Here is a 9497-nt window from a genome sequence, read left to right on the forward strand (position 1 = left end):
ATATCATACCTACAGGACAATATCATACCTACAGGACAATATCATACCTACAGGACAATATCATACCTACAGGACAATATCATACCTACAGGACTGTACTGACAGGACAATAAACAAACTACATGCACGGCTGAAGCCTGTCACTGGTATCCTGCCACTGGTATCCTGCCACTGGTATCCTGCCACTGGTAGCCTGCCACTGGTATCCTGCCACTGGTATCCTGCCACTGGTAGCCTGCCACTGGTATCCTGCCACTGGTAGCCTGCCACTGGTATCCTGCCACTGGTATCCTGCCACTGGTATCCTGCCACTGGTATCCTGCCACTGGTAGCCTGCCACTGGTAGCCTGCCACTGGTATCCTGCCACTGGTATCCTGCCACTGGTAGCCTGCCACTGGTAGCCTGCCACTGGTATCCTGCCACTGGTAGCCTGCCACTGGTATCCTGCCACTGGTATCCTGCCACTGGTATCCTGCCACTGGTATCCTGCCACTGGTAGCCTGCCACTGGTATCCTGCCACTGGTAGCCTGCCACTGGTATCCTGCCACTGGTAGCCTGCCACTGGTAGCCTGCCACTGGTATCCTGCCACTGGTATCCTGCCACTGGTAGCCTGCCACTGGTAGCCTGCCACTGGTATCCTGCCACTGGTATCCTGCCACTGGTAGCCTGCCACTGGTATCCTGCCACTGGTAGCCTGCCACTGGTAGCCTGCCACTGGTATCCTGCTACTGGTATCCTACCACTGGTAGCCTGCTACTGGTATCCTGCTACTGGTATCCTGCTACTGGTATCCTGCCACTGGTATCCTGCAACTGGTATCCTGCTACTGGTCTCCTGCCACTGGTATCCTGCCACTGGTAGCCTGCCACTGGTATCCTGCCACTGGTATCCTGCCACTGGTATCCTGCCACTGGTATCCTGCCACTGGTAGCCTGCCACTGGTATCCTGCCACTGGTATCCTGCCACTGGTATCCTGCCACTGGTAGCCTGCCACTGGTATCCTGCCACTGGTAGCCTGCCACTGGTATCCTGCCACTGGTAGCCTGCCACTGGTATCCTGCCACTGGTATCCTGCCACTGGTAGCCTGCCACTGGTATCCTGCCACTGGTATCCTGCCACTGGTATCCTGCTACTGGTCTCCTGCCACTGGTATCCTGCCACTGGTAGCCTGCCACTGGTATCCTGCCACTGGTATGACAACATTTTTGGATGACAACATTAATAAAGTATTGCCATTCCATTGTTTTCTATTATTCTATAATAAAAAAATATTGTATTTCATTTAATCTATAAGATAAGCATAAAATAACAAAGATAAGATAAATATAAAGATAATATAGGACAAAGATAACACAAAGATAAGATAACATAAAGATAAGACAACATAAAGATAAGATAGCATAAAGATAAGACAACATAAAGATAAGATAGCATAAAGATAAGACAACATAAAGATAAGATAACATAAAGATAAGACAACATAAAGATAAGATAACAAAGATAAAGATGAAGATAACATAAAGATAAGATAACATAGGATAAAGATAAGATAGCATAAAGATAAGACAACATAAAGATAAGATAACATAAAGATAAGACAACATAAAGATAAGTTAACATAGGATAAAGATAAGATAGCATAAAGATAAGACAACATAAGATAAGATAACATAAAGATAAGATAACATAAAGATAAGACGGCATAAAGATAAGATAACATAAAGCTAAGATAACATAAAGATAAAGACGAAGATAAAGATAACATTAAGATAAGATAACATAAATTAAGAGAACAAAGATAAGATAACATAAAGATAAAGATGAAGATAAAGATAAGACAACATAAAGATAAGAGAACAATACGATAAGATAACATAAATTAAGATAAGATAACATAAAGATAAAGATGAAGATAAAGATAACAATAAGATAAGATAACATAAAGATAAGATAACATAAAGATAACAATAAGATAAGATAACATAAAGATAAGATGAAGATAAAGATAAGATAACATAAAGATAAGATAACATAAAGATAAGATAACATAAAGATAAAGATAAGATAACATAAAGATAAGATAACATAAAGATAAGATAACATAAAGATAAGATAACATAAAGATAAGACAACATAAGATAAGACAAGATAAGATAACATAAAGATAAGATAACATAAAGATAAGACAACATAAAGATAAGATAACATAAAGATAAAGATGAAGATAAAGATAACAATAAGATAAGATAACATAAATTAAGATAAGTTAACATAACATAAAGATAAGATAACATAAAGATAAATAAAGATAAGATAAGATAAAGATAAGATAACATAAAGATTACATAAAGATAAGATTACATAAAGATAAGATAACATAAAGATAAGATAACATAAATTAAGATAAGATAACATAAAGATAAGATAGCAAAATATAAAGGTGAAGATAAGATAACAATAAAATAAGATTAAGGTAAGATTAAATAACATGACATGACACAGAGATAAGATGACATGACGAAGATAAGATAACATAAGATACAGGTGAAGATAAGATTACATAACATGTCATAAAGATAAGATGACATGACATAAAGGATAGATTTAGATTAGATAAAGATAAGATAAGATGACATGACATAAAGAATAGATTAGATAAGGATAAAATGACATGACATAAAGAATAGATTCGATAAGGATAAGATGACATGACATAAAGAATAGATTAGATTAGATAAAGATAAAATGACATGACATAAAGAATAGATGACATAAAGGATAGATTAGATTAGATAAGGATAAGAATAGATGACATGACATAAAGAATAGATGACATGACATAAAGAATAGATTAGATAAGGATAAAATGACATGACATAAAGAATAGATTAGATTAGATAAAGATAAGAGATATAGTTTCATTTTGGTAGAAATAGCTGAGTGCTACACAGCATCATACTTCCTGTGGGGAATTCAGGAAGTGTAGCAGCCACAGAGACACTTTTACCTTGGTAGACAATTCACTGTGGTTTGGAAATAACATTGCTGCTCGACACCTTCAAGTTCTAGTAATGCTTACAGTGCAAAAACTTAGACTCTCACTGTATCCCAAATCTTACCATGTTCCCTACATAGTTCACTACTTTTGACCAGGGCCCAAAGCGTAGTGCACTATGTAGGGAATAGTTTGCCATTTGGGACGTAATATTGTTGTTGAAAAGTTTCAATTTTTACCAGAACAACTCTCCTGTAAATCACACCAACTCTACGTTGACTAATATATCTTTTCAATGCAGTTCCTCTCTACACGTCACCCATAAGGCCACTGTGACCTCACAACATATAGAGTTTCTGTACCAATAGATCAACAAAGGGAGGATTGTATTGTATTGTAGATGCATTGGTCCTGAAAACATTGTTAAGGCAGTTGTCAAAGTTATTTGAGGTTAAAGAGAAAAGAGGATGTTGAACAAGTGGATACGTTCCAAATGGCACCCTATTCCCTATTTAGTGCACTACTTTAGACCAGGACCCATAGGGGTAGTGCACTACTTTAGACCAGGACCCATAGGAGTAGTGCACTACTTTAGTCCAGAACCCATAGGGGGAGTGCACTACTTTAGACCAGAGCCCTATAGTGGTAGTGCACTACTTTAGACCAGGGCCCATAGGGGTAGTGCACTACTTTAGACCAGGACCCATAGGGATAGTGCACTACTTTAGACCAGGACCCATAGGGGTAGTGCACTACTTTAGACCAGGGCCCATAGGGATAGTGCACTACTTTAGACCAGGACCCATTGGGGTAGTGCACTACTTTAGACCAGGGCCCATAGGGGTAGTGCACTACTTTAGACCAGGGCCCATAGGGGTAGTGCACTACTTTAGATCAGGACCCATAGGGGTAGTGCACTACTTTAGACCAGGACCCATAGGGGTAGTGCACTACTTTAGACCAGGGCCCATAGGGGTAGAGCACTACTTTAGACCAGAGCCATATAGTGGTAGTGCACTACTTTAGACCAGGACCCATAGGGATAGTGCACTACTTTAGACCAGGGTCCATAGGGGTAGTGCACTACTATAGACCAGGACCCATAGGGGTAGTGCACTACTATAGACCAGGACCCATAGGGGTAGTGCACTACTTTAGACCAGGACCCATAGGGGTAGTGCACTACTTTAGACCAGGGCCCATAGGGGTAGTGCACTACTTTAGACCAGGACCCATAGGGGTAGTGCACTACTTTAGACCAGGGCCCATAGGGGTAGTGCACTACTATAGACCAGGACCCATAGGGGTAGTGCACTACTTTAGACCAGGGCCCATAGGGGTAGTGCACTACTATAGACCAGGACCCATAGGGGTAGTGCACTACTTTAGACCAGGGCCCATAGGGGTAGTGCACTACTTTAGACCAGGGCCCTTAGGGGTAGAGCACTACTTTAGACCAGGGCCCATAGGGGTAGTGCACTACTTTAGACCAGGGCCCTTAGGGGTAGAGCACTACTTTAGACCAGGGCCCATAGGGGTAGTGCACTACTTTAGACCAGGGCCCTTAGGGGTAGAGCACTACTTTAGACCAGGGCCCATAGGGATAGTGCATTACTTTAGACCAGGGCCCATAGGGATAGTGCACTACTTTAGACCAGGGCCCATAGGGGTAGTGCACTACTTTAGACCAGGGCCCATAGGGGTAGTGCACTACTTTAGACCAGGGCCCATAGGGATAGTGCACTACTTTAGACCAGGGCCCATAGGGGTAGTGCACTACTTTAGACCAGGGCCCATAGGGATAGTGCATTACTTTAGACCAGGGTCTATAGAGGTAGTGCACTACTTTAGACCAGGGTCCATAGGGTAGTGCACTACTTTAGACCAGGGCCCATAGGGGTAGTGCACTACTTTAGACCAGGACCCATAGGGGTAGTGCACTACTATAAACCAGGACCCATAGGGGTAGTGCACTACTTTAGACCAGGGCCCATAGGGGTAGTGCACTACTTTAGACCAGGGCCCATAGGGGTAGTGCACTACTTTAGACCAGGGCCCATAGGGGTAGTGCACTACTTTAGACCAGGGCCCATAGGGGTAGTGCACTACTTTAGACCAGGGCCCATAGGGGTAGTGCACTACTTTAGACCAGGGCCCATAGGGGTAGTGCACTACTTTAGACCAGGACCCATAGGGGTAGTGCACTACTTTAGACCAGGGCCCATAGGGATAGTGCACTACTTTAGACCAGGGCCCATAGGGGTAGTGCACTACTTTAGACCAGGGCCCATAGGGGTAGTGCACTACTTTAGACCAGGGCCCATAGGGGTAGTGCACTACTTTAGACCAGGGCCCCATAGGGGTAGTGCACTACTTTAGACCAGGGCCCCATAGGGGTAGTGCACTACTTTAGACCAGGGCCCATAGGGGTAGTGCACTACTTTAGACCAGGGCCCCATAGGGATAGTGCACTACTTTAGACCAGGACCCATAGGGATAGTGCACTACTTTAGACCAGGGCTCATAGGGACAGTGCACTACTTTAGACCAGGGCCCATAGGGACAGTGCACTACTTTAGACCAGGGCACCCGGGGGTAGTGCACTACTTTAGACCAGGACCCATAGGGGTAGTGCACTACTTTAGACCAGGACCCATAGGGGTAGTGCACTACTTTAGACCAGGACCCATAGGGGTAGTGCACTACTTTAGACCAGGGCCCATAGGGATAGTGCACTACTTTAGACAAGGTTCCATAGTGTAGTGCACTACTTTAGACCAGGTCCCATAGGGGTAGTGCACTACTTTAGACCAAGGCCCATCGGGGTAGTGCACTACTTTAGACCAGGGCCCATGGGGTAGTGCACTATATAAGGATTAGGGTGCAGCCTTTGAGTGAAAGCAGTGTGTGTACTGAGCGGAATAGTGAGCAGGGGAGAAAAGAGAGAAAAGCTGAGTGTCTTTCTGTGCATCATGGTTGGAACCACAGCTGGTTACTAGTAGTTCCTACACCACATCATCAGCATTAACTATAAGACTAACCACAGCTGGTTACTAGTAGTTCCTACACCACATCATCAGCATTAACTATAAGACTAACCACAGCTGGTTACTAGTAGTTCCTACACCACATCATCAGCATTAACTATAAGACTAACCACAGCTGGTTACTAGTAGTTCCTACTCCACATCATCAGCATTAACTATAAGACTGACCACAGCTGGTTACTAGTAGTTCCTACACCACATCATCAGCATTAACTATAAGACTAACCACAGCTGGTTACTAGTAGTTCCTACACCACATCATCAGCATTAACTATAAGACTAACCACAGCTGGTTACTAGTAGTTCCTACACCACATCATCAGCATTAACTATAAGACTGACCACAGCTGGTTACTAGTAGTTCCTACACCACATCATCAGCATTAACTATAAGACTGACCACAGCTGGTTACTAGTAGTTCCTACACCACATCATCAGCATTAACTATAAGACTGACCACAGCTGGTTACTAGTAGTTCCTACACCACATCATCAGCATTAACTATAAGACTAACCACAGCTGGTTACTAGTAGTTCCTACACCACATCATCAGCATTAACTATAAGACTGACCACAGCTGGTTACTAGTAGTTCCTACACCACATCATCAGCATTAACTATAAGACTAACCACAGCTGGTTACTAGTAGTTCCTACTCCACATCATCAGCATTAACTATAAGACTAACCACAGCTGGTTACTAGTAGTTCCTACACCACATCATCAGCATTAACTATAAGACTGACCACAGCTGGTTACTAGTAGTTCCTACACCACATCATCAGCATTAACTATAAGACTAACCACAGCTGGTTACTAGTAGTTCCTACACCACATCATCAGCATTAACTATAAGACTAACCACAGCTGGTTACTAGTAGTTCCTACACCACATCATCAGCATTAACTATAAGACTGACCACAGCTGGTTACTAGTAGTTCCTACACCACATCATCAGCATTAACTATAAGACTAACCACAGCTGGTTACTAGTAGTTCCTACACCACATCAACAGCATTAACTATAAGACTAACCACAGCTGGTTACTAGTAGTTCCTACTCCACATCATCAGCATTAACTATAAGACTGACCACAGCTGGTTACTAGTAGTTCCTACACCACATCATCAGCATTAACTATAAGACTAACCACAGCTGGTTACTAGTAGTTCCTACACCACATCATCAGCATTAACTATAAGACTAACCACAGCTGGTTACTAGTAGTTCCTACACCACATCATCAGCATTAACTATAAGACTAACCACAGCTGGTTACTAGTAGTTCCTACTCCACATCATCAGCATTAACTATAAGACTAACCACAGCTGGTTACTAGTAGTTCCTACACCACATCATCAGCATTAACTATAAGACTGACCACAGCTGGTTACTAGTAGTTCCTACACCACATCATCAGCATTAACTATAAGACTAACCACAGCTGGTTACTAGTAGTTCCTACACCACATCATCAGCATTAACTATAAGACTAACCACAGCTGGTTACTAGTAGTTCCTACTCCACATCATCAGCATTAACTATAAGACTGACCACAGCTGGTTACTAGTAGTTCCTACACCACATCATCAGCATTAACTATAAGACTAACCACAGCTGGTTACTAGTAGTTCCTACACCACATCATCAGCATTAACTATAAGACTAACCACAGCTGGTTACTAGTAGTTCCTACACCACATCATCAGCATTAACTATAAGACTAACCACAGCTGGTTACTAGTAGTTCCTACACCACATCAACAGCATTAACTATAAGACTAACCACAGCTGGTTACTAGTAGTTCCTACACCACATCATCAGCATTAACTATAAGACTAACCACAGCTGGTTACTAGTAGTTCCTACACCACATCATCAGCATTAACTATAAGACTGACCACAGCTGGTTACTATTCTATGATAAAAATATTATATTTCATTATATTCTATAAGATACGGTAAAGATAATATAACAAAGATAAAATAACATAAAGATGAGATAACATGAAGATGAGATAACATAAAGATGAGATAACATGAAGATGAGATAACATGAAGATTAGACAAAGATAACATAACATGAAGATGAGATAACATGAAGATGAGATAACATAAAGATGAGATAACATAAAGATGAGATAACATAACATGAGAACATGAAGATGAGATAACATGAAGATGAGATAACATGAAGATGAGATAACATGAAGATGAGATAACAAAGATGAGATAACATGAAGATGAGATAACATAAAGATGAGATAACATAACATGAGAACATGAAGATGAGATAACATGAAGATGAGATAACATAACATGAGATAACATGAAGATGAGATAACATGAAGATGAGATAACATGAAGATGAGATAACATGAAGATGAGATAACATGAAGATGAGATAACATAAGATGAGATAACATGAAGATGAGATAACATGAAGATGAGATAACATGAAGATGAGATAACATGAAGATGAGATAACATGAAGATGAGATAACATAAGATGAGATAACATGAAGATGAGATAACATAACATGAGAACATGAAGATGAGATAACATGAAGATGAGATAACATGAAGATGAGATAACATAACATGAGATAACATGAAGATGAGATAACATGAAGATGAGATAACATAACATGAGAACATGAAGATGAGATAACATGAAGATGAGATAACATAACATGAGATAACATGAAGATGAGATAACATAACATGAGAACATGAAGATGAGATAACATGAAGATGAGATAACATGAAGATGAGATAACATAACATGAGATAACATGAAGATGAGATAACATGAAGATGAGATAACATAACATGAGATAACATGAAGATGAGATAACATGAAGATGAGATAACATAACATGAGAACATGAAGATGAGATAACATGAAGATGAGATAACATGAAGATGAGATAACATGAAGATGAGATAACATAAGATGAGATAACATGAAGATGAGATAACATGAAGATGAGATAACATGAAGATGAGATAACATAAAGATGAGATAACATGAAGATGAGATAACATAACATGAGATAACATGAAGATGAGATAACATGAAGATGAGATAACATGAAGATGAGATAACATGAAGATAAGATAACATAAGATGTGACATAAAGATGAGATAACATGAATATGAGATAACATAAAGATGAGATAACATGAAGATGAGATAACATAACATGAGATAACATGAAGATGAGATAACATGAAGATGAGATAACATGAAGATGAGATAACATAACATGAGAACATGAAGATGAGATAACATGAAGATGAGATAACATGAAGATGAGATAACATGAAGATGAGATAACATAACATGAGAACATGAAGATGAGATAACATGAAGATGAGATAACATAACATGAGATAACATGAAGATGAGAACATGAAGATGAGATAACATGAAGATGAGA

The sequence above is a fragment of the Oncorhynchus keta genome, unplaced genomic scaffold (assembly GCF_023373465.1).
Source record: "Oncorhynchus keta strain PuntledgeMale-10-30-2019 unplaced genomic scaffold, Oket_V2 Un_scaffold_2232_pilon_pilon, whole genome shotgun sequence".
NCBI lineage: Eukaryota > Metazoa > Chordata > Actinopteri > Salmoniformes > Salmonidae > Oncorhynchus > Oncorhynchus keta.